The following is a 26,217-nucleotide window of genomic DNA, read 5'->3' as shown; positions in this document are numbered from 1 at the left end:
ATGATAGCTTATTATAATAAGCTTATGAAAATAGCCGTGAAGCGTTGACGTGTAAATTGAGGCAAAATCCTCTATGATGGGATATGGGATACAGAATCCCCAAGAGAATACAAAACCAAATAATCATAGGTACAGAATGGGGAAAAATATTTTGAATTAAATTCTATATCAAAGAATAAAATAGGATTTGTTTAGAAATTTGATTTTTTTAAAATTAGTTTTCGATACAGAATTCAAAATATCAATAAAATTTAAGGAAAAAAATCGCCTGTCTTTGCATAATTATCACTATGAGTATTTTATCATTTTATAATTAATATTACAAAAATTCTATTAAAAATATTTAATTTTTTATGATTTTTTGCTTGTTTTTTCTTGACAACAAAACAAAATATAAAAAACTCTAAGAATTTTAATTTAAACAATTTATATTATATATAATATTTTTCCTCGATGTAAAACTGTAAGAAATGTTTGTACTGTCAATAAATATCTAGATACTAATAAATCACCACCTTGTTCGTGAATAAATAAATAAAAGCAGAATAACCTAAAGTGGCCGCCGGCGACGACTACGCAAAGAAGCAAGAATTGACTAGATAATTAGCATACTTTATAAAGTTTAGCAGCGAAACTAGCAACCTGTTAATGCTTGATAAATAATTTATTAGATTATAGATTAGACGCAATTAGACGCCGAAGGTTAGCCGGGTAAGATGAGGGGGTGTGGACGTGTCGAAGTAGCAAGTTTGTTATCGGCATCAAATGCGGTGTACAATACAAAACGCATACGCAAATCGATTTCTGTTCATTCCCGTCCTTCGTAAAATTTATTTTACGAAATGATGTGTAAAATTGCCGCAGCGTATCTGCGATAAGACTTTAATACGCCTATTGTTATTGCAGCAGCGATATGCGCTCGTTATTTGGAGCGCACTCTCGATAATAATGCAACAAACTATTTTTACACAATAATCAAACTTAATCAGTTCCAGATTACACATGAATTCATTGTGATTCCATAATCATATGTTAAAATACAAATTCGTTGATGATTTGCATAGAAAATCGCAAAATTTCCCACAAAAACCAAACAAAAATCTAATTTATTTTTGCTGTTTGTTATAATGATCGTATGCTGATGATGGAGTAAACATTGTATTATTAGCATATGTAGGTATGTCCAATTCAAGTTCACATTTGTAATTGAGCCTTGAGGGCACACCGATAAAATTAATAATTAATTCGATCGCAATTCAGATGCGTGCGCGCCGTGTTCTGCGATGATTTATGAATACAAATGTTTCGTTGGTTTTAGTTCAATTTATCAATCGGTTAATAATTGCCGAGAACGCGACGTTCGCCCCGAAATTTGATTACGATGCGATAGCGTTCAGATTTTGACGTGACGCAGCGCACGCTGAATAATGCTTGCAATTAACTTCAAAAAAGATTCCGATCCGAAAATAACCTCAAGGCAAATATTGCTATGGGAACAAATTTAATTAAAACTGAAAATTGACTAGGAAATAAAATTTTTGATTTTATTTTAAAAGTTTAACCAGCCAATGATCTAACAAACCAGCGTTAGAGTGAAATAAGACACACAAAGCATACACGTCGGTGATAGTCTCACAAGTAGTCGCATACTTGACGCGTAGTTTACATCCCTTACAGGTGGAAAGCGTCGTTTCGTTCAACATGCCGATATCGCGTTTCACACGGCAATATTTAGATCGTTTCGAGTGTTGCCTTTGTGACATTAAACCCACCCCTCACACAAAGGGGTACCTACCTATCGATGGCGCATCGCGCCAAATTCCGAAAACTGATCTAATGTTATCCAACACTTCGTTTTCCAAGCGCCTTCGTCTTAGGTACACCAGAATCTTACTCCTACTAAATTAAATAGATCAAATTCATGTGTGTAAAAAATTACATCTGGGCGAAAATTTATTGTGTAGACAATGACAATTCTTGGGAATGCAAATGCGGCCTAATAAAACGATTTAATTCGTGACCGCATCGAAATAAACGTATTTACAAGGGTGCAATAAATAATTAACGATGTTTATCTAGGATGCGAACGAAAACGTGGCCTCGGCTAGAAGATGCGCGCTACCTTTCGACAGTTGTTCATCCAAAGAGAGGGAGCAGCCCGCCCAAAAATTATGCAAAGCCAATTATACAAAGACCTTAGCAGAGACCTTGCGCCCCGAATTATTAAAACCGAATTGGAAGCAGATACACACCACCACTTCACCTAAGGACCGCATTTTCTGATTTAAATAATAAACCAAGTATCCATCTAATCCGCAAATTGAATTCGAAACATTTACAATTCAATGATTCATTAGATCATTTTCAATAAATACGTAAATTGAATTTTATTATTATCACGAGCATTTGCATAATACACCGATTAAAATGCCGAACTTAATTAATTAGTAATCGGATTATAAACTCGTGCTTAAAAATCGCCACTTGCCGATGAAAGCTTTTTAAAGCGCGCTGTCGACATGAGTGTCACATCAGCGATAGAAAAATTAAACACGTTTCATTGGCGCAGCGTGTATGAAAATTAAAACTCGTCCTGGCTGCCAGAGAGTTATATATATGCATCAATTTTAATCAAATTAACACTCCATTAAATGTATTACCTATCCTTTACAAAATTTGCTTTTTGCAACGCGCCGCGCGCGCTGATATTATTATTGGCATGTTGGTTTCGAAAATCTACGAACGTCGTTTTACATAATTTGATGTGTCAAACAATAGGTTTCAGCGTTGTTACCACACTTTTCAAAATCAGTTGCGCCCGTTTCACGCTACTGACATGCGGCATTTCCTTTCGTCAGCCCAGTGTTCTGCTCAAATTGATAAATGAATATTGTACAGAATGAATTGACTTTTATACCATTTATTATCTATCAACACATTAATAAAATTATTTAGCAGCTATGAAAAGTGAGTTATTTTTTGTTGCAAAAAATTAAAAAATGTGAATAATACAATATCGCAATAATTTATCATACAATTAATTTATTTCTGTGTTAAGTAGGATAAATAAATGTATAATGAGTCATAGTTTACACATTTGCAGTAATGCAGTAGCACATTATCATTATGCAAATAGTGTTTTCGTCGTCATCGGAATTCAATGTCTTCAATAACGCACAAAAACAAGAAAACCGACCGGTGGAAGCCCCGACAACGTATAAATCGCGATAACGGATCGTTTCGCACGTTCACGCTGCGTGCCGTGAAATCCATCCGCAAAGCCAGCGACCAAATATACTCCAGACCCCTGCGCATCCAGAGGGATGCCATAGTGAAACGTTTATGTAGATTTGCACGCACATAATAATACACTGGCAACTTTCGCCGAACAGAGGAATAGCGATATGTTTAAAGAGGGATCGTTATGCACCCTATAATAGCGGTGCTGGTTGCCAGCAACGAGTAAATGATTAAAACTCGTGGCGTGGAAGGATAAAATTACGCGAAATTAATTAAAACAACAACGTGCCGGAGGTAGCGGTTGTAGAGATGCTCTCAGCGTATCAAGAACCAAAACAAAACATGAAAAATCACAACAGCAAAATAACAAGAAAACTATGGCAGTAGGTTACTTCACATACAAAACGCAAGTATGAGTAAAACATGTTAATCTATCTGGGACCTAGGAAACTATGAAACATACGCTGATATGCAGCATGACGTGGAGTTTTTGAAACATTTGCACAGCGTTTGTGAATTTAACGAGGTCATCTAACCGAGAAATGCAAATGAATTGCGTAAACGCGGTAAACAAACAAACTGGTGATAAATAAATCTCGGTAAAGGGTGGTAATGGCGGTGTTGACCATTCTCTATGATGATGATGATCGTGTCTGTGTGCGGGGGCGCAACAGTGGCTGCTTTGTGACGACGCTTTGAGGTTGGCGGCGACATCGAAATTTAGCTATCAGCGATATTCAATCGAGCTCGTCACGTTGTACGCTAGCGAAGCCAGTTAGATACGCGGATTACGCGTTTCGTTACATTGTCGTTATACGAGAGTCACCATCATAATAGGGATCAAACCACTCGTGTGCGAAACATTCATTAGTTTCCACTTTCAAAACCAGAAAATACTCAAAAAATAAATTCCAACTTTATTAGCGATTTTAATAAAAATGATTTATAATTTATAATTGATGCATGCGTGCGGTAACAAAACCAATTTGTTCAAATTAAATTCGAAACGTTGCGTAAAATTTTGGCTGAATTGTAGAGTTATCATACAATTAATACGATGACAGCTTTTGCACAATGTGACATTGTTAGCATGCCCTAGATTTAAGTGCTACTTCACTAAAACGCATTCAAAACGACAAAAAAAACGAGTGAACACTGTCGACAGTCATTAATGCTCTTTTTACAGCTGTTATCTTTTAATATCTTTCAAGATACTTGCGTTGCGTCCAAACAATATGCATTAAAGTATAAAACAAACTCCTATTGATTTTATACGCGACATAAACAGAATGCGCATAATGTTAAAGTTTATTTCGATTTTAACGAGCTTGTTCTATATGGTCAACGAGAAAATAAAAAAAGAATGATAAGTACTTTTATTTCATTTTATGTAACTTTTTGGTTTTCTACCATCGAACACAAACAAAAACCGAACATTCGCATGGTTAATGCGACGAAATGTTTATACGCTTCGAATTTAAATAAAAATTATGTCGTTTGTTTAATATTTGTTGTAAACAGTTAATCTACGTCCATTATCTAGGCGCGCAAGCAACAATAACAAAAAAGCGTCATAAAAATGCGGCTGCCGGCTACTAAATAAAAGTGATTGATGACATCGGATAAAATAATACTACTTAGATATGCGATATATGAGAATGATTATTTTCTACAGCTTCTCTGGTGGCGAAGAAATATCGATGCATTTATTTTCGAATGGAAAATAGAAAATGGAAGAGTTTAAACTATGCATTAGATTTTTAGTTGCGGGGCACCGAATCATTTGTATGAGGTAAGCTGCTTTATCATAAATGCCATAAAACTGGGAGATTACAGAGATAAATTCGTGTCAGAGAGGTTGTTAGACTCACTTTAGTTTAACATGGCAACATGACTTAAGTTATTAATAGCATAGCGAGGAAGTAAAATGTTTGATGAGAGATGAAAATCTTCATTGTCTGCTAAAAGTAATTGTGGGAATCTTATTTTAATGATGTAATAAAATGTATAAAATGTTTTTTTGCCTTGAAAAACCATAAAAATGGCAAAAAATGAATTTTATTGAGCTTTTATTTTATTAGCTCATTCACTTATTAGAATTTTTGTAATTTTATATATTTTTTCTACTTCCACCTTTAAAATTCCACTTTAAACACGATCGTGACTAAAGTACTTTAGTGACGGGTTAGAGCTTGCGTCTGCGCATTTTTCTGCGCAGTTTTATAATAAAAAAGTTCAAATATAAAAACCTATGCTCGCTACGCTTGCGCTTAATCAATTACGTGATTAAAGTGCCATTTAGCGCACTAGCTATTTAACATAAGTGTGAAAATGTATGTTTTAATGTCCAAAAACTTTTAAATAACACTTTCAAATAAAAATTTATACATTTTGCAGCCCTAGAGCACAAAAAACTTATTTTTACTGTTAGATAAAGCATGTTTCATTCAAAAATTATAACCACACAACCAGTTATTATACAACATACATTTTTGTTGTTGTTTCAAAGCGATCGCTGTACCGCACACGTAGTTTTAGCGCGTTGTTTTAATCAAAAATGCCGGCGCGGGCGCCCGGCACCGAAATGAAATTCACATTATTCAAACAACAAAACGTTTAATTAATTAATTATAATTTTGCATATTGATTGTCCATCATGCCTACAACAACTTTCGCGTGTTGCGTGATGCGTGCGCGATGCACTTCCAATTTGGTCGCGTCGCATGACGACGATCATACAATTTCAATGCGCAAACAACGCAAACATACACCCCTCCGACCCAGCGCACCGGCGGTTCAATTAAAATGCGCGCACTACAATCTCGCAACAAACGATATTCCAGGTGACGCAATTGTTGCGGCGGCGGCAGCGGCGTCGTACCTTGAAATTCTTCGACGGTTTAATAAGCGTACCGAGCCCGCGACGAACGACGCGCGACAAACAAATTGCGCCAGTCGAAGTGTAATTCATTGATGGCATCTTTGTGAAGATATGCCGCACATGAAGAATAGCAACGTACGTGTTTTATGTTTTGTAAATACTAATTAACTTGTTGCAGTGCGGTTAACATTTAGATTTTAATTAATTCATTACAATATTAGATAGATGGATATAATTTACATGGGCACTCCTAAATTTAGGCATGCGTTGATTAACTCCGTCACAAATCACCGTGACAAAATTTATTGATGACTTTAAACGGTTATTAATTTTTGATGAGTAGGTGTGGTACAGAAAATAAAAATATGCAAGCAACTTTTAAAAAATACATTTACTCCCGAGATTTTCGCGTTTTGAAAGCGTTTTAGCTCAATTCATGTAACGAGAAAGCGAATAAGCGTTCCTAAAGTATATCCTATAAAAACTTCTGAATGCAGAACCGGATTTAAATAAAAATAAAATTTAATTACTAATTATTTAATTAGAAACATTTTTTTAAAATAAAAATTAAATTTTATATTAAGAAAAATTATTTTAAATAAATTTTTTAAATACAATCCTGATTTGCATTCCACTCGGTGAACGCTCGGGAGAAAAGTGGCTCGTAGCGATTTTAAAGGGATGTCACCACCCGATACGAGTCATCACAATTCATTATCATAATGTTAGCATGTCGTTCGCCGGGTAAAGTCGCGGCTCATCGCCCGCCGCCCTCGCGAACTCTAAATTATAATAAAATATGCGGCCGTCTGTTGTGTCGTCCTTAAAAAATATAATCGCTTTGTGCCAATGAAAATGAAAATACCAGCCGAGGGTATTTTTAGCCGCTGCATATATTGTTGTGTAAAGTTTCGCAGAGAAATAAAACATAAAATTACACAAACATTGCCGCTTCTTTTTTTTAATGAGCTTTTACAAGCAAGTGAAAATTATACTCCTACTATTTGTGTGCGTCGAATTGAATCTTTAGTACTCGTACAAGAGAGGAGATATAAAGCTTCATAGAAGTACGTAAAGATTTCACTAACGACTCGATTAAATGGGATGCCTATTACTTAATGATGTAATAACAACCCCTTTTGGGAATCTCAGCGCTCGCCATATGTTTTTCGCGCAAAGCAAACATATTTCGAAACGCAGCGCATACTAAATATTTCAGGTTTTTAATTAAATTCGCCTGCATAAATTAATACTGCTATTAAAATTATTAATCAACTACGGGTATTGATTTATTACGTCATAGTAATAGTAAAAATTGTTCCAAAATAGAAACAGAAACAGAAAAAATAAACTCATAGTTCGCGGTCATACGCAATGATTGTGTTTAGACCACCAAGTATGTCTATAAATTAATCATCTTGAAGTATTTATATTCATGTTAACTGAAAATTAATGGAAATTACGCAACTAATTGATTTATGTTTGTAAACACATGCACCCACGCAGATTATATATGCATGTACGATTGAAAGTTTTATTTAAAAAAAATTGAGTGTCTTAGTAGGTCATAGATTAACATGTTTGAGTTGCGGTACAAAATCGAACATACGGCAGACAATGTTAAGAAATATATGATTTAAATAGTAATGAATAAAAAATACATTTTCGTTGATAATTTTAATTTAAATTCAGGACAAAAGGTTTGAAGTTGTCTGTGAGGTCAGTCTTGAGTTAATGATACCAAAAACTTGATGCTCATGAAGAAAGTGATGTCAGTATTGAGTTTTTCGTGTTTTCTGTTGAAATATTCATGCATTTTTCGCTTAAAAAGACAAATAGCTGCGTTTTCTTAAGTTTAATTTTCAGTTGCAGTCATCATGCCTATTACTTAATGATTATTTACATTTATTAATTTAAAAAGCAAACCTGTTTATATCCGGCCCCATTTTTGCACAGCAATTTATCTTCGTTAAGACACATGATTATTGGTAGACAAGAAAACAAGAAGCTATTAGTTTCTAGATTTCATTTCAACTAGATGAAGAGAATGAGTAGGGAACATAAATTTTGTCGCGCAAATAGTTGCGACTTGCAACGCTTGACAGCAAATTGCCTGCAATTTTCATATCAATGTAGTAGTTGTACAAAGTTATCCGACTATTTTAAATCAAGAAATTAACAACATATGCTCACATATTCCTGTATTATACTAACAAGGTCGTTGAAACAATAAAACAATAAAATAAAAATAAAAAACAGAAAGTGAAAAATAAAGTTCTGTAATTCCTTGAGAAAACATGAATGTGAAAACGATCGGAAGCTTTCCAATTAACCCCAATCAAAAGGATTGATGTACTCACCAAGGCTAGAACGGCATTAGCGATAATAATAGCAAACAATAATTCTGTTATATTAAACAGCAAGGCGCTTGCAGCCCGCAATGTGCAAAAGAAGCTTCCAGAGCCAAACTAAACGAAGTGTAACAAGCGCGTGCACACAAATCTTTCAGCGTTTATTACGTTCAATTAGACTTAGCGATACTTAGCACGCTCGGCGATGCTCGGACGCTTTGCACGCAATTAAAATCAGCTTTCCAGTGCGCTGACGTCGTGCGCCGGCAACATTCTAAACATTCACGTTCACACATAATATTTATAAATAAATTTTTAGCGGAAATATTAAATATTAAGAATTTCCCGCGTCAAAATAAACCATTAGCACGTAATAATCTAATCATTCGGAAAATGATGAAGGAAAAACTTAAGTTGCTCAGCAATTAATCACACGCCTAATTGTAGCATGATTAATGCTTCCGTGTGGCCACATTGTGAATGTTTTATCTGAGTAAAAGATGAACAATTTGTTGCAGATGTAAAAGTTGAAAACGTTTTCACCTCCGCCGTGTTATTTGTTCGGTAATAATTGCGCGCTGTTCAAACCAAAAGGCAAGTCCTGGCACAGGATGTGCGGCGTGAAAAAGAATGACGACGTGTCGGTCCGTTGGACCGCGGTTTTGTTTCAATCCCCCGCACACACACGATGATTGCGTGCGGTAGAAGGGAAGTTTTGTGCGCTCGCCGGAAGTTTAGTGAAAGAGCCCGCCGGCCCCAAGTCGTAATAATGACCGATTTATGACGAACGAAGAACACCGCGAGATGTCAAAAAACTAAGATGGACGAGCCACGAAACGAAAAATATGTCTTATCAATTCGCTGCGCGCGAAACTCGCCGACAACTTCTTTTATCATCCCCCGCAGTTCGTGCGGCGATAATTAAACAACAAAAATCGTTTTAGGATTCGTCATCATAAATAAAACTTTTCCCCACTGATGGAAAATAAATAAATAAATAAAAACGCACGAATTTGAAAAGATTTTCTTTCGGATGTGTTTCTTTAAAGTTAAATTTAAAGCATTTTAGGTTTAGAAGTGCGTTTTATGTGTTTGGCTGCGGCTGAAAAGCGAACTAAATCTGATTCGGAACGTATTTACCATTGACCGAGTTCAATATCTACGGCAAATATTGTTACCAGTGCCTGCCGTATGCCGCCCCCTGCTCCACGACGTTAACATCGTTTCGCTCACAAGGTGCTCGTGGTGGTGGTGAGATGCGCTCGGCTTTCAACGTTGGCCAATGTTTGGCTCTCACACGCTCCACACACACACAAAGACATTGCTTCTGCTGCGCATGGAAAATCTAATTTTTGTACATTTTCTATACTCGCGGACAAACAAATAGCGACGATATTTACTTGGAGCTGTTTCTATTTTCTAGCCTGCGCGCACGCGTGTGTTTCCCATTTGCTTTCATTACAATGCATCACATTCAGCTGAAAAACGCCGAGCGTGTGCACTGTACAACAATCGGCATGTTGTACAAAGCTAACGCGAAAAAAGCGCAAATAGGAGTGAGAATCGGTTATGTGCCAGTTTCAGCGCTGAAGGTAAATGACCAAGTGTTGCGCGATAGCGCAGCAACAGTTGGATAAATTACGAATGCAGCGCTATAAAAAGGACATCTCGCGTGAGGATAAACACGAGATGATATGATAACACAACTTTCCGTTTAATCTCAACATTTCCAGTTTCAAGCGGTTAAATTCTGAGTGTTACAAACATTTTAAAATTTTTTACAAAATTTTTGGTAAAAATGAAGAAAACAATAGATTTACGATTTTCTTTTGGTTAATTCATAGAAAAACCTAAAAATATTCATTAATGTTTACACTCAGTTAAAAATTGTAGCGTAAAATTTTGGGTGTTCAAAAAATTTAATTTTCTATATTTTACAAACAATATGTTTGCGTCTACTTAGTTTATATAGTAAATTTTCAGTGCAAGTTGAAACAACATTAGATTATTCAACTTGCCTTTGGTTAATTCGTAGAAAAAACTAAAAATAATTGTAAATGTTTACACTCGGTGAAAACTGTTGCACTATTCCGGTGTGCAAAGCATGCGTGAACGTAACAAAGGCCTTGTTCTGCATGCTGCAGTGAGCCAAAATTAAAAATATATCGAACTTGCTAGAGCTGCATTTCCAAACAGATCTGGACTTAGCTTTATTTTGACAAATCGCAACGCAATTTATGTGTTATGACGAGCGTCTAAATTTAACGCAGCGTAGCCATGACTTTCTTTCTATTTCCAATCTACTGCGGCTAAATACGACATTACGAAGACAAATAAAAAGCAATACACTGCAGCAGTTAAAATAACACACTAACAGATGTTTGTAAATCAGGATTGAAGTGACACAACACAAAGAACTTAAAACGTAACACACGAAGAAAGACGAGAGGAGGAAAAAACCGCAGCAAGAGAATCTTTTGTTTCATTCGCAATATTCGCGTTGTGCACTCAAAAGGAAATCCATTTGCTAAGCTCCGTTTGCCCAGAGATGTCTCTCGATAAGTTTGCGGTAAATATGCTACCCTCACCCACGCCGCTAGCACAAATATTATCCAAAGCTCGCCAAACAAGCGAGGGATGAAAAAGTATCGAGTAAGCGAGGCTGAAAACAACGAAAAGTTAAATAATATGCATGCGAAAACGAAAAAACGCGAAACCAACAAACAACCCTCCCCGAAAACGCAAAGATACGTATTATAGCCTCATGACGAATAATATTTTAAAGCTGATGAGTTTATGTATTATTATTATTAACAAATCTGGATGTGCACAAAGAAATTCGTGGAAATAAAGGCACGTTTTAAAGTTGGGAATGTGGTATGAAAGGATGTTCGGTGCAGAGGACGCATATTTATTTGTGTGCGTCTGAATAATGAATGACCGTTTGTCAATCTTTTGTTCGTCGCTAATGCACACACGCCGACCGTCGGAATTGTAAGCTTAACGCGATACAATAAGTGGGTAAATCGTCCGATCTGCCCCTGTGACCGGTTACAAAAGCGATGGCTTTGACGATTGTATCACTTTGTGCGCGGTGGAAATTTATAAAAATAAATACCCGAATCTGTTTTTGGCGTAATTATAAATACATAATATAGAAGTTACGTATAGGGGGTAAATATTTTGCGTAATTTGAGGATAAAACACAAATTTCCTGCGTAGTAAATATTCCGAAGAGAAATATTAGGTTTTTATTAATTATTTAGAAAACTAATTGAGATATTTTATTGATTTCTTCAAAAATCTAATCAATATTAAATTTTGTATTCATTTGTATCAAAATTAGGTTGATTAAAACATTTCGTAAAAAGTTACAGCAGAAAATATTTTATTTTTCTGAAATTAAACTTTAATTGTTAATAACTTTTTACCAAATTGTCATATTGATTAAATTTTTGTGGATTTCGATGTAGAATTTAATGGCAAATCAAATTTTAAAAGAATTATAATTTTATCTCAAAAAGTTTTCGAATAATCAATTAAAAACTAATTTCCGGTTTTTGATATTCTTAAATCCACGAAAGAAAATATTGTACTTTGAAGATTAATTGATCCCATACAAACAATTTGAGTTCCCCCTCGAAACAAGCAAACGCTAGTGCTGCCTGTTTGATTTTAAACTACAAACGAGCGCGCCAGGAATAACTAGATGGGAGTGGAATAAGAATAAGACGAAATAAATACAGGAAGCAAAGGACGCGAAGACAAGGCGCCGCCGCCCCGTGGGACGCCGAGGACGAGAGGACGAGCAAACTCGATTACAGTAAACCACGATGTGTCCATTGCGAACGGACGGCGGCAGTGGCGGCGGCGGTGGACACGAGAGACGCGCGAATGGTTCAGACCTACAGACAAACGGAAGGGAGGAATCGAAAACTCGGCTTTTCGACAGTGCACACAAACAACGCAACGCGAGTGAAAAAAAAAATATTGCGACGAAACAAACATGGGCCTAATATATTTGCCTTATATTTTCATCTCCCCATACGCCACAGAAGAGTATCCTATCCCTGCTACCTGTTTTAAATTTACATTCCAGAAACAAATAAATAAACCCAGAACATCAGCTAGAAATCGAAACGAAAAATTTAAGAAAATCAAATTAAATTAAAATTCTGTGACTAATTCAACAAATATGAGAATTAGAGCGCAAGTTTAACTCATATTCTCACAATCTCAAGATCACAGTGTTTAAATAAATATTTGCGCACAAACGTTCAACAAGAAATATGAGAACATGAGAATTGCTTCGAATATGCTTGCGATTACCACTGACGCTCGTAATAGTTTATATATAACTTCAACCAGTTGATTCCTCGTCGCTATTTTAAACAATTATAACAAATCGTGACCGCCGGGCGCGCGATGCAGTCCAATAATGTATTTCTGAATACATCTCGATCCAAACGTTCATTCAAATGAATAACACACTTATATACACACACACAATGCGAACATAAGTAACGTAATAATGAAGTCATGAAAACTGCACGAGTGCCACACGCATGATGTCATTGCAAATCAATTCCGGGGGAATTGCGAACAATATGTGGACCGTCAATCAGTACCAAACATTAATACCTACGTTTACGAGAAAAGAAAAAATCAACAACATAAAGTTTACGTTTGAAATATTCACGGCTTATTTTCGGCGTTTGAATCACTGGTGAAATATGAGTGTATGTTGGTTGGGAATTTTTTCTCTCCTAAGCGCAGAGTGTAATGCATTGCGGAACAAGCCAGATTGCGAGATTGGCACTGCGTGTTTGAGTATCGCAATACATAATGCATTTTTGGCACGTTGACACAAGCGTCTAATTAACTATTAGCCTGGCGGGGCCAAAAAACAATCGCGTAAAAAATTATCGACTTCTGAACCCAAACCGGAACACAAAAAATATTATACTGAGTTTTAGTTAAACTTTTAAAAAGATACCGGTTAACCGATTGTTATATAAAAAAATTAAACGTTGTATAAAACTAATTTAAACACAAACGGTAATGAGTAAAAGTAAAAAATTAAAAGCATTTCCGAGTTGTGTATGGCTTTAATCACTTGTTGAAATCATGATTTCGTGATTGAGCCTGTACCGTGCTTAAATCAACAGCGACAAACACAAACACACACATGGTTTGCGCTGACCGATATAAATATGCAATGAGTTCCGAATTGAATCTAATACGGCGACCGATTTCCACCCGTGCCGAAATCAATGCGCCGAAAATTGTACGCATAAACATTCCGGCATTCGAAAACTGATTGATTCATCATCAACCGTAATGTGTTTTACATACTTACACAACACAACGCAGAGCAGCGCACATCTCGCGAGATATAAATTCATTCATTCCGGTTGTTTTGCTAATACGATTGCTTGCGCAATCACAAAGCCAAAGGTGTGTAATTATGATAATTGAAAAAGCGAGTAACGCATACACACGCCCGGTAGCCGGGCGCGTAACTAGTGGTAATGAATAATTAAGCACGGAATAACTTACGCTCGCACGATCGTCGCCTACTTTATTGCATTCATTAATTGCAGGCAGCGCGTGGCGGGCGTGATATCGAAAACGATACTTACACACACACACAAAAGCATCATTGTCAAGGTGAATGGTGTGTTGAATGTAAACATTCTCGGTACTCACCTGTAATCAAAAAATGATAACGATATAGGATAATTATTAATATTGTGAGCTTGTTAGCACGTCCAGGGAGAAGAAAAACAAGTTTTATGTAGGGTATGACTAATCTTGATATATAAACAAAGTTGTGTTAGTTACAACGTTTATAACTCAAGAATGACTGGACAGATTTCGATGATTCATGATATTTTGGATTCTTCTGGATTCAGAATAGGACAATAATTATTAAAATATAAAATAATATGGTTTAAAGGGTGATAAATAAGGGATGAAAATTGGTATAAAGATTGAACCATAGTTATAGTTGAATAATTGAATCCCAGATGGCGCTAAAGTGCATTTTAAGCATTTCTCATGTGTTTTTAAAATAAAATTGCAAATTTTATGGCTGAAATTGGCATATACAAGGTCTTGAAATAAGTTTTCTAGTAAAAAATGATCTCATTGTTTTTATGCGAGGATAAACAGTGAAGTAATTAGAAAAAACGCATAAATTCCACGCATTTTAAAATAAATATTTACACTACGCTCAAATAGTAATGAATTAGGCGTGCAAATTAGCCAAATATTGCAATAAACAACACGAGTTTAAAATTTACTAATGGAAATCGAAGTTGGACGTGATAATTGCAGCAAATTGTAACAAATACGTTGCAATATTTTTTGTCACGGTGCCAGGCGCGCGTGGGCGTTCGTTAATCGTCTGGAATTAAACGCATAACTTAAAAGTTTTGGTGATTGTGCATTTACCTGTTTGCGATACGGTGTTGCTCAATAAGGCGACGAAGAGCACAACGACGAACGTCGTCGGATGCATATTGCGCATTGCTGTGCGCAAAAGCACACAATGTCGAGATTTGTTGAGCGTCGTTCGAACTTAGAAATTAATGCATTTTTTCCTCTCTCTGATTCTGAGTGAGCAACACAGTGGTTTTGTATGCTGTTGTTTTTTTTACGTATACTCCTGGTGAATTGTAGTTGAAAATTTGTTGTATCGGGGTTGTTTGGCGCAAAAAGAGTGCCAGCCGAAAAACACTACGTGAATAACTGAAAAAAAAAGGGGCACGCCGACACGCACATTGTACTCTTTGAATTGCATTGTGCAAAGATAAAGAGCAAAGAGTTTGTTTGACTTTAATTTCACATTTTTCGCATGGGTTTTGTTCGATTGTGAGTGTTCAAAGCCGTATTGTTGCTAACAATTTCCATATTAACAAATATAAGCGGTGAAGGGCAAAAATTTACATTTTTTCGAAGAAAAATCAAGTGTTACTTTAAATGCAATCAAAATTGAAGTCATATGCAATATAAAAATCGCATAAAAATCGAAACACGCATCAAAAATAAATAAAAAATACTCTTTATGCATACAATTTACACGTTAAGCAATAAACAAAAATCTGCGTCCGAAACAAAATCTGAGGTATCTTTTTTTACGATTCTACAGTTTACACGTAGATATGTAGAGAATTTCGCACGGCGCACCACTTGTATCCGCGCATTTGTGTATATAAATTTTAATACGCATTATACCGCATAAAACAAAACCAAATTGGAATTTATGCGCGTTCGGTTATTCGGTTCGAACGGTCATAACATCAACTAGACGTGTCGGCGCTTAGCCGCCGCCCGCCCCGGAATCACCTGCGCGCGAATTGGAATATAGAAAAATTGTTCAATTGAACACACAACACGCGTATGCAGTGATTAAGCAATACAAACAACAAGCGCGAATATCGAGTTAAAAACCGATTATGCCGACAAACAACAGAATACGTGCTATTTTTACACAATTTTTTTTTGGTTTATGCTAAAGTGAATTACTTCCATATTTTACATTTTTTATACAAAACATAAATATCAACTAATTCATTTCTATCACAATCTCTAGGAAATGGAGATCGTCATTACTCGATGTGAGGAACAAGAGAGGTGCTGATGTAGCCAGTGACCACCACCTAATAGTTGGCACATTGAGAATAAAACTAGCAGTACCCAAGCAACCAGCCGATATGAAACGAATAAAACTAAATATAGAGAAGCTACGCATTCCACAAATAGCAAAATCCTTCAAGGAAAAAATGCAAGAGACAATAAACCAAAAATCAGCACAAAAATGGGAAAATATGGCCGACAACATCATTGAAGTCGCCAAAACAACAATTGTGAAAAGCAGGCAAAGGAAAGAATGGATCAGCGAAAACACGTGGTTGCTGATAGAAGACCGAAAGAGGAAAAAACACCTGCTACTCCAAAATCTTTCGCAAGAATATAGGGCAGCGGCACAGGTAGAGTACACAGGCCTTTGCCAAAAGGTCAAAAGGGAAGCCAGAAGAGACAAACGCAGGTGGATAGATGATATTTGCAGACAAGCAGAAGAAGCAATGCTCAACAACAACTCGAGAGAACTTTACAACCTCACAAAGAAACTGGCCAATAAGTACTCTACACGCACACACTTCATTAAGTCAAAAAACGGCCGCCTGTTAGTTGAGTCAGACAAGCAGCTCGAAAGATGGAGGGAACATTTCTCCGACATGCTCAGCGCAAACGAAACAATTAACTGGGAGCCAGAGAATAACCCAGGTAGACAACTGAACATTGACTCGAACCCGCCTTCAGTCGCGGAGATAACTGCAGCTATAAAGACGCTTAAGAACAACAAAGCAGCAGGAGCTGATAACGTTCCAGCGGAACTACTAAAAGTAAACGCCACATGGATGGCAAATGAACTATACCACTGTATTAAGGAAGCATGGAACAACAACAAGATTCCGACCAAGTGGAAAGAAGGGCTAATCATCAAGCTTCCCAAAAAAGGTAACTTGACCGAGTGTAACAACTGGCGTGGCATAACGCTATTAAACACAATTAATAAGATTATCGCGAAAATCGTCCAAACAAGATTAGCGGAAACTATAGAAAACACCCTGCGCCCGAACCAAGCAGGTTTTCGGCCGAATCGCTCATGCATCGATCATATCAATACCCTTCGTATAATTATCGAGCAATCAGTAGAATGGCGATCACCACTATTCATCGCCTTCATCGACTTTGAGAAAGCATTCGACAGCCTGAACCACGACGCTTTATGGAGGATCCTTAAGTCGCGAGGTGTACCAACAAAGATAATAAGCATCCTGCAAGAACTCTACACTGATGCAAACTGCAGTGTGTTACACAACGGTGAAAAAAGCGAAAGTTTTACGATACACAGAGGAGTAAAACAAGGATGTGTCATATCCCCATTACTATTTAACATCGCCTTAGACTACATACTAGCAAAGGTAGACCAGAACAGGGATGGGTTGCGCTGGACACTAACCTCGCACCTCAGCGACCTGGATTACGCCGACGACATCTGCCTGATGTCACATACGTTCGAAGGCGTGAGCCGACAGCTAACAACATTAGCAAGGGAGGCAAGTAAAATTGGCCTAAGAATAAATATTGCCAAAACAAAAGAAATGCGTATAAATACAAAATACAAACAACACCTTAAAACTCCAAATAGATAATACGGAAATAGAAGAGGTCAAGGAATTCCTATATCTAGGAAGTATAATTGACATAAAAGGGGGGACCGACGCAGATATAAACAACAGAATAAAGAAAGCCCAGCAATCCTTCAGAATGCTGAGCACAGTATGGAAGTCAAGCGTCTATACACTAAGAACAAAACTGCGCATATTCCGCACAAATGTAAAATCCACCCTTTTATATGGATGCGAAACATGGAGGTCAACGAGCTCAAGCACACACAAACTCCAAACCTTCATAAACAAGTGCTTGAGAATGATCTTGCGCATATTCTGGCCAATGACAATCTCCAACGATGAGTTGCACCGTCGATGTGATGAAACTCCCATTATAAATCAAATACGCAAGAGAAAATGGGGTGGATTGGGCACATCTTGAGAAGAGACGCCGGAGATATCGCCAGAAATGCGCTAGAATGGAACCCACAGGGGAAGAGAAGGGTTGGTAGACCGGCCAATACCTGGCGAAGATCCACAATAGAGGAGCTCCGAAACCAAAATATGGGCTGGAACGAAGCAAAGGCGGTTGCCCGAAACAGAGTCCGTTGGAGGGCGCTTAGTGAGGCTCTATGCTCCACATAGGAGCCAAGAACATTATATATATATATATAATTCATTTCTAACTACAACTAATATTTTAATAGTTATGTTATTTTGTTATTTGTTGCATTTGTCGACGATATTTTTGAGTTTTTAACATATGCAACGATTATAATGCAGTTTTCACACCGATATGGTCGTTGAGGGAGTCTGAAAAGTTCAAAAACCAACCCCAACCCTAAAAATAAACCTCCGGCTAAAGTGTACCACCTTTATAAATCACTACGCTGATTAGAAAGTCGCATTGTATTTTATTTCGCGTGTTATTTTCTTCTAATTATGTTAAAAACTTTTTTCAATGCTCCAGAGTAGTCTAAATATTCATTTCGCAGCTCATAAATCACATCAAAACATATTTCACGCATCCATAAAGACTTCTTTTAATGCGATTGTGTTACAAAGTCGATAATAACACGTAAGCCTAATAAAAATCGCACAATGCAAACAAACAAAGTTGAAAGTTTATAACGTAAATGAGCAATCTTCATGAAAATAAAATAAACAACGCGCACCGTTCGTGTAATTTAATATGCGTCCTGTTTGGCTTACTGCACAACAAGCGCTTTGTCGCCGGCACGTCGTTGTTGCAAATTAAAATTAATCTCCAAACGGCATCTCGAATTTGTGCCGATCACATTGGTGCGCGCTGTGTATACATTTTATTTCGCGCGGAATTCCATTTGCATTTATGTTTTTCATTGTACAATGTAGAATATAGGTACGAACAAGATGCTTATTCGCGGCAGGGTAAGAAGCCGGGCAGAACCCGAACCCGGTTTGGTAACATGATCGTTCACCGCAATTTTCTGCGCGTATTTCTTCAAATTTCTTCGTAGCGCGAATTAAAAACGAGCAACGGCAGCGAATTAACGAATTGAAACGTAGTACTGAAAAATGTGACACTGATGGTGACGTAATGTAACAATTTAATTTACCCCTATTGAAATATTCGATTTTTTAAATCCGGTTGTAAGTTAATCTAAAAAAGCGAAAAACGCAAGAATATTAGATTGTTGCGGTTGTTTGGAAACGCGCGCAGCGCAGAAACTGAAAATCCATTAAATTTTCTCCGTCGTATTAGAAGGCATAAGTCTCATTCGTGTCCTACCCCTACCCACATTAGCATACATACTAATTTTAACAGTATTAAGTTTATTCAGAAATACAAATTCCCGATGTGTGTGTGTTGGGGGCCGGCAGCGCGCCGACAAATAATGCAATTTCAGATGTCGCCGGGTGGAACGACCAAGAGCCTTGCTGCCTTGCGCGCACGCAGCCCGCAACCGAAGAAAAGCCAAACGCGCCGAAAGGAACGGGAAACCCGAAGCCCGTTAGAGGTGCAACTCGACTTTGCAGCAGCATTTCCACTTGCAGCCACCAGCGTCGCGGCGTCGCTTCCTTTTAATAGGCATGCAGGGGGCGCGCGGCGGGCGGCAATAGGAAACATTTTATGGCCTCGTCCCGGTGCGCATAAATAAAACATTGCAATGCATTTAGCGGAGGCGCGGAAAGAAACTGCGCCGGTAAGCGACATAAGCGATAAGCCAAATCCTAGTTTATGTATGGGGCAATGAACACAAAAAACAATGCAATTGCGTTGAGCTTTGAATTTTCACTGCTGATGTTACAGATGCAAACATTAGACTAGCATATTTAACCATAAAATCATTAATAAATTAAGAAATAATTTAAAAAGTTAAAAAATTGAATTTTTCTCATTTTTAGCAAAAAATGTGTATTACGTATCAAGTGCGCTAAATGGCACTTTACAAACAGCACTATAAAGTACTTTAGTCACGGCCTTGGCCGTCCTTGATTAAAATATCACTTTTCGTGTCTCAAGACCAGGGAAAAAGTGGCGCTTTCAATGAAAAAGTATAAAAATTTTTTTTAATTTTACATCTACACTAAAATAAACATGTTATTTAGCACAAATTAAACCTATAATAATCTTCAATATTAATCCATCATCTCATGCTCCCATTTTTAAAACAGAAAATATCTATAATTAAGATTAGCCTTCTCAGTTATTCACGCCTCTGTCAATTACGCTCGCCTATCTGCAGAAGAAAAAACATTCCCATGACTAATTTGAATATTTCAGCAATTTTTCTCACTGCTGTGATGATGATGTCACTACTGGTTTTAAATGTCTCTAATGTTTGAAATCACGAATGAAAGGTCAATACACTTGATCGCTACTATAAACATAAAATTGGTTCTCTCCAGCATAACATAATTCAGTCGCCGTGCGCAGTATAACGCAATTGGAATATGAGGAATGTGCGATGATGGTTTGCGCCGCCGAATGTTTCCCTTTGATTCGTGAAGTTTACATCAATCGCTTCTTGGCGCGTAAACGAAAAACATTTGCACGCGTCGGCACGAGTTGTTGTAACATTGTGGAATGGTAATTATGCCTTCCAGCGAGGCGCGTAATCTAAAGTTTCATTTTCTCCGGCGGCATTAAGTGCCGAAATTGTTTGGCATGTGGTGTGGTGTACTTCTTCCTGGTAAAGGAATCGTTTAGTCTTATTATCCAGCGTAAATAAACGCGAAAAATGTTTGCATTCCTAGCCACAGGCGGGAATACTGAAGCGCACGAATTGATTTGTTTAAGTTCTTGTAAACTTTGCGTCATATGAGCTATATTTTCGCGGCGGCGGCGGCGGAATTTTTCAGACACTTGAAAATTTTTCTTGTTTATTATTTGAGTTAGCTGCAAGGCGGCACGGAGCCGGAATAATCAGATTTGTGCTGCGTACAGAAAGACACACATTGTCACAGGCGTCATCTTCTTCATCGTATATTATCATTAGGTTGCACATACGTTGGAATGTAGTATGTTTATGAAAATTTAACTTTTCCAATTCCACGCTGGATTTTCGCAACTTTATCTCGCCGACCGCAAACATCGTGTGTGGGCGACAAGTGTTTTATATTATTACATGACTAAATTGAAAGTCCTTGAAACATTTCAACACGCTGTAATACGTACAATCTTGCCGAAATTTTTGTTTTACATGCGCATACAGAGACTGTGCATATAACAAAATACAACCAGCGTGTGATTTTAATTTTAATCTAATAGCTTCAATTAATTTTACACTTTTTTAAAATAAAATGTGAAATTTTCATGTGTAGAATATAATTATTATAGAAATGTAAAACAAACTAGCGGTTTCGTTATGAATAATTAGTTTGTAGGTTCTAAAATATCAGAATCTACAAAGGGAAGAAATAATTTGTTTAAACATTAAAAATTAAACAATTTTCACGGCCTTGGAAAAAGAAAATCGCTAAAATAAATTAAACATTTTTTGATTATTTTATAAAAATTAAACTTTGTTATCTTGAAACTTCTGATGCAACAATAATATTAACAAAATTCTCTCGTAATAATTGCATAATTTAATTCAAAATCCATATCAACAAAAATAATCATTGCACCGCAGTTACTTTTTGAATAATTAATGAATAACTCGCACACTTGTAGTTAACTTACGCCAAAAACCTAAGAAAAAAGCGCAACGCGACGTCGTGTAAATCCGCTGATATTTACGCGCAAAATTAATTAACAACACGCCGCTTGAATATACAATACATCACCCGCCACACACAATTACGTCCAGAAATCCCGCCGCGGAAAATGAAAATTATTCCATGCACACACTTAACTAACGCAAAAATGAATATTCCACATGTTATCAAATAATTAACAACAACATTAAGATTGCTATTTAAAGTGTCGGTTTTTTTTTTAAATTTCGCAGTAAACCAGCGAATAATGCAAGGTGGCACTGTGCAATTCTTAGAAGTAAACCTTATCTTTCGTTTTGTTGTGTTAGCTTATTTTATCTGCTTGCTTAGATCCACATTAAGAATTCCAGCTCAATGAAAAAGTTTCTTAATAAAATAACTTAAATAAAATTTCAAGTATTTCAAAGTTTAAAAAAATTATTGCTTCTTTTTATTTTTAGAATTACTAAATGTGGCCATAACACTTAAAATCCTTTTGAATTATAACCCTTTTCGCTTTCGTTTTTTTATTGTCTTACTTTTGTGCCATTATTTTGCTTAAGTGAGGAAGAACGGTCTAAAAGTTAGCATTCCATGTTTTTTGGGAGTTAATAATTAATAATTCCTAAACAAATTGAGCTAGATCCATAATTTTTTAAGGAAAACATTCAGACGTGTATATATGTACAAACTTCGTTCAAAAATATTTTTTGCAATTAGTTACAGGACAATAAATACAAGAATTTATAATTTTGAAGAAAATCGTAAATTTTGATAAAAATATAAGTTTAAAAAATAAAATTTGAAATTGAATTGAACAAAGAATTTAATTCTAAGTCGACCGGCGAAAACTTTATTAAAATAGCGCTGCGCGTTCTTGAAATAATTAACAACGAAATCACAAAAACATGTTTTACTCAAATTTAGACCGCTGTTCTTCACTATTAGCAAAATGACAATAAAAAGTTTTGAATTTCCGACTTGCTTGAGAATTTAAAGTCAAACTCTTTGCTACTTTTAATTACAATGCACAAATTAATAATATTTACGTGAGTAGTAGTAGATTTTTCCACAAAGTCACAAACGATGAGTAAAGGTAAAATTTTCAAGATCGAAGCAGCGCAAATCAAATATTAAAGAAGAAATCAAACAACCCCGCACACAGTTGGGAAAAGTTTCGAAATTTACGCCACTTGGCCGGCGGTGTCCTGCGGCGCGTCGGTCGCGAAGGGCACAAATCGCGCGCGCCTGCTGCAGGTGTACTGCACGGATTGATGGCGATGCTAGCAAAACCGAACAGAGGAAACACACAACACACACGCAACATCCAACAACCAACAACACACGGAGAGGCAGACACTACTCTCGCGCCACCGGCGACCGTATTAATGGGTTAACTGGCACCGACTGCTCTCGACCGCCTGCTGCACGCGCCTGCTGCACTGTTGCTCCGGCCGGCTCGCGGCGTTGTAGGCGAATGTGCGGGGCACACACTTTATATTGTTAGTTTGTACACGCGGGACAACTGGGGATGGAGAGCGCGCAAAGAAGGCGGGCGGGCGTTGAATGAATGAAGCGCGTGCCACCGCCGGCTGGCCACCCCCGTGTGCGCGAGGTAAACGCTCCAGATCCAACGGAAAAAATTCAAATTTTTACTATTTCCAACAAGATATGTAAAATTCAAAGAAAAGTGTACTTCATAATCACGTAAAAATAAAAAATAATTATTTTATTTTCTTTCGAGTGTGAAAACGAAGCCGCAAGCTAATAAAATATTTGAAACCCGAAGCATCGCGCATCGCACATCGAATAAATTTATTTTGGCGCGTGGCCAAGTCGAAAGTCACAACCGCAACCGAAAAGCGAACCCAACCATCATTCAACACCATAAACCAGGCGATATAAATGCACACACATCATGCGGTTACGCATCGTGGAATCAAGGATAGGATGAAACATTATGTTTCGTTTAGATGATGATTTCAGAAAATTGCACTTTTACACAAAGATTTTCACACGAAAATTACTCAAGCCATTCAACAACACTTAATTATCCTCTCCTCGTAATAACAATTTGCACATTATACTATTATCTCTCATATAACACTAAAACTCACTAAAATTATTTATTTCATGATGCATCCAATAAAACAGCGTGAAGAAATTATTATGATTAAAATAATTGCGAAATAAATTTGCATTTGCATACATTGTATGTTGACGCTGACAAAACACAGATGTTTAATGTTAGAAAACGTATAGATCACATTTTTTGTTCATCAGCTGCGCGTGTGTATGTGTTTATGACTTGTTGCAGCACCAATTCGTTCACTATGGCATCATACTTTTGATATTTATATCTTTGATCATCTTTTGATTCGCACAATATGTCGACAAACAGCGCATGTATATAAATAGAATATTCAGTTTCGCATTATTCAGAGCTTTCAATTTTCAACGTTGACAACGTATTTTTTAAACTTATGTTTTAAACTTTCAAAGTAAATGATATTTGGCGTCAGCGCATAAATAAAACACATTCAATTTGACCCCGGGGGCGCTGGGCCAATCGTCCGTGGAATCAATCGATGGATTTTTATTTAATAACGTTTAATTGGTGATGGTGATGGAATATGTCAAAATTGTTTTGGTTCAATTCAGTCGATTGTTCGCGCCGCGCATATATGGCTGGATTTTATTATTGCTCTTTTTTGTTAAATATAAAGCGAAAAAACTCACCTTTTTCTGTTGAGAAGTGAATTCTTAAGGAACACAAAGGTTACGAGCTATTTAGTGCTCTAATTGAAAGATAATCATTTCGGACTCACCTGAAACAACAAAAACATGCGTTAGATATAGTTATTGTGCTCACAAATGACGTGTAATAGGATGTAATAAAGAAAAGGTGATGTGGTCGACGTTTGTTACATGATTACTCTTTTGGCGTAATTTCGGGCTGGTTTATTACAAAAAATGTGATGACAAACTAAATACACACATTTATTTTACCAGGCAGAGAAAAAAAAAACAGATGCGACTTTCGACGGTGAATATCCTTTAAACAAAAGGAAATAACCACTAGAAAATTATAGATTATGAAAGATTGCAAAATTCTCTATCAGATTGAAATAATTTAAATTAATAGGGGTAAAGCTCGAAAAACGCGACTGAAAGTGCTAAATATGGACATATTTCAATTTTTGACGATTTTTTTCAATCGAATATCTCGTAAACTAAAAGAGATACATAGGTACAAATCGCTGTGACTATTCTACGAACTATTCTCTATAAGATAGGCTAGTTAAAACGGAAATCTAAGAGATGAAATTTTCATTCTTAAGAAAAAATTGTCAAGGGGGGGTGCTTGATACTTTTGTTCGACGATTTTCGATAATTAATATCTCTTAAACTAAAAGCGATAGCAACCAACGAATTGCTGATTATGAAAGATTGAAAAATTATCTATCAGATAAAAATATAAAATAATTATATTTCGAAGAGTAAAAGGTAAAAAAACGCGACTAAAAGTACTAAAAAGTGACATTTTTCAATTTTTGTCGATTTTTTTCAATCGCGAATATCTCGTAAACTAACAGAGATACATAGGTACAAATCGCAGAGACCAGTCTACGAACTATTCTCTATAAGATAGGCTAGTTAAAACGGAAATCTAAGAGATGAAATTTTCATTCTTAAGAAAAAATAGTCAAGGGGGGGTGCTTGATACTTTTTTTAGACGATTTTCGATAATTAATATCTCTTAAACTGAAAGCGATAGCAACCAACGAATTGCTGATTATGAAAGATTGGAATATTCTCTATCAGATAAAAATATAAAATAATTATATTATCAACAATAAAAGGTCAAAAAACGCGATTAAAAGTACTAAAAAGTGACATTTTTCAATTTTTGTCGATTTTTTTCAATCGCGAATATCTCGTAAACTAACAGAGATACATAGGTACAAATCGCAGAGACCAGTCTACGAACTATTCTCTATAAGATAGGCTAGTTAAAACGGAAATCTAAGAGATGAAATTTTCATTCTTAAGAAAAAATTGTTAAGGGGGGGTGCTAGCTTCTTTTTTTCGACGATTTTCGATAATTAATATCTTTTAAACTAAAAGCGATAGCAACATACGAATCGCTGATTATGAAAGATTGGAAGATTCTCTATCAGATAAAAATATAAAATAATTATATTATCAACAATAAAATGTCAAAAAACGCGTCGAAAAGTACTAAAAAGTGACATTTTTCAATTTTTGACGATTTTTTCAATCGCGAATATCTCGTAAACTAAAAGCGATACATAGGTACAAATCGCAGAGACCATTCTACGAACTATTCTCTATAAGATAGGCTAGTTAAAATGGAAAT

At 36.4% G+C, this 26,217-nt stretch overlaps 1 protein-coding gene across 2 annotated transcripts in view; it reads right to left on the bottom strand.

Annotated features, from left to right (window-relative positions):
* trol (terribly reduced optic lobes) overlaps positions 1-26,217 on the bottom strand; it is an 87,670-nt gene that overhangs the window by 23,221 nt on the left and 38,232 nt on the right. The window lies entirely within an intron of this gene.

Source organism: Atheta coriaria, unplaced genomic scaffold, assembly GCF_025399875.1.
Source record: "Atheta coriaria isolate IRGN ID8LTWV9N9 unplaced genomic scaffold, Caltech_Dcor_3.1 hic_scaffold_7_pilon, whole genome shotgun sequence".
Classification (NCBI taxonomy): Eukaryota; Metazoa; Arthropoda; class Insecta; order Coleoptera; family Staphylinidae; genus Dalotia; species Dalotia coriaria.
This window is presented reverse-complemented; position numbering and strand designations above follow the sequence as displayed.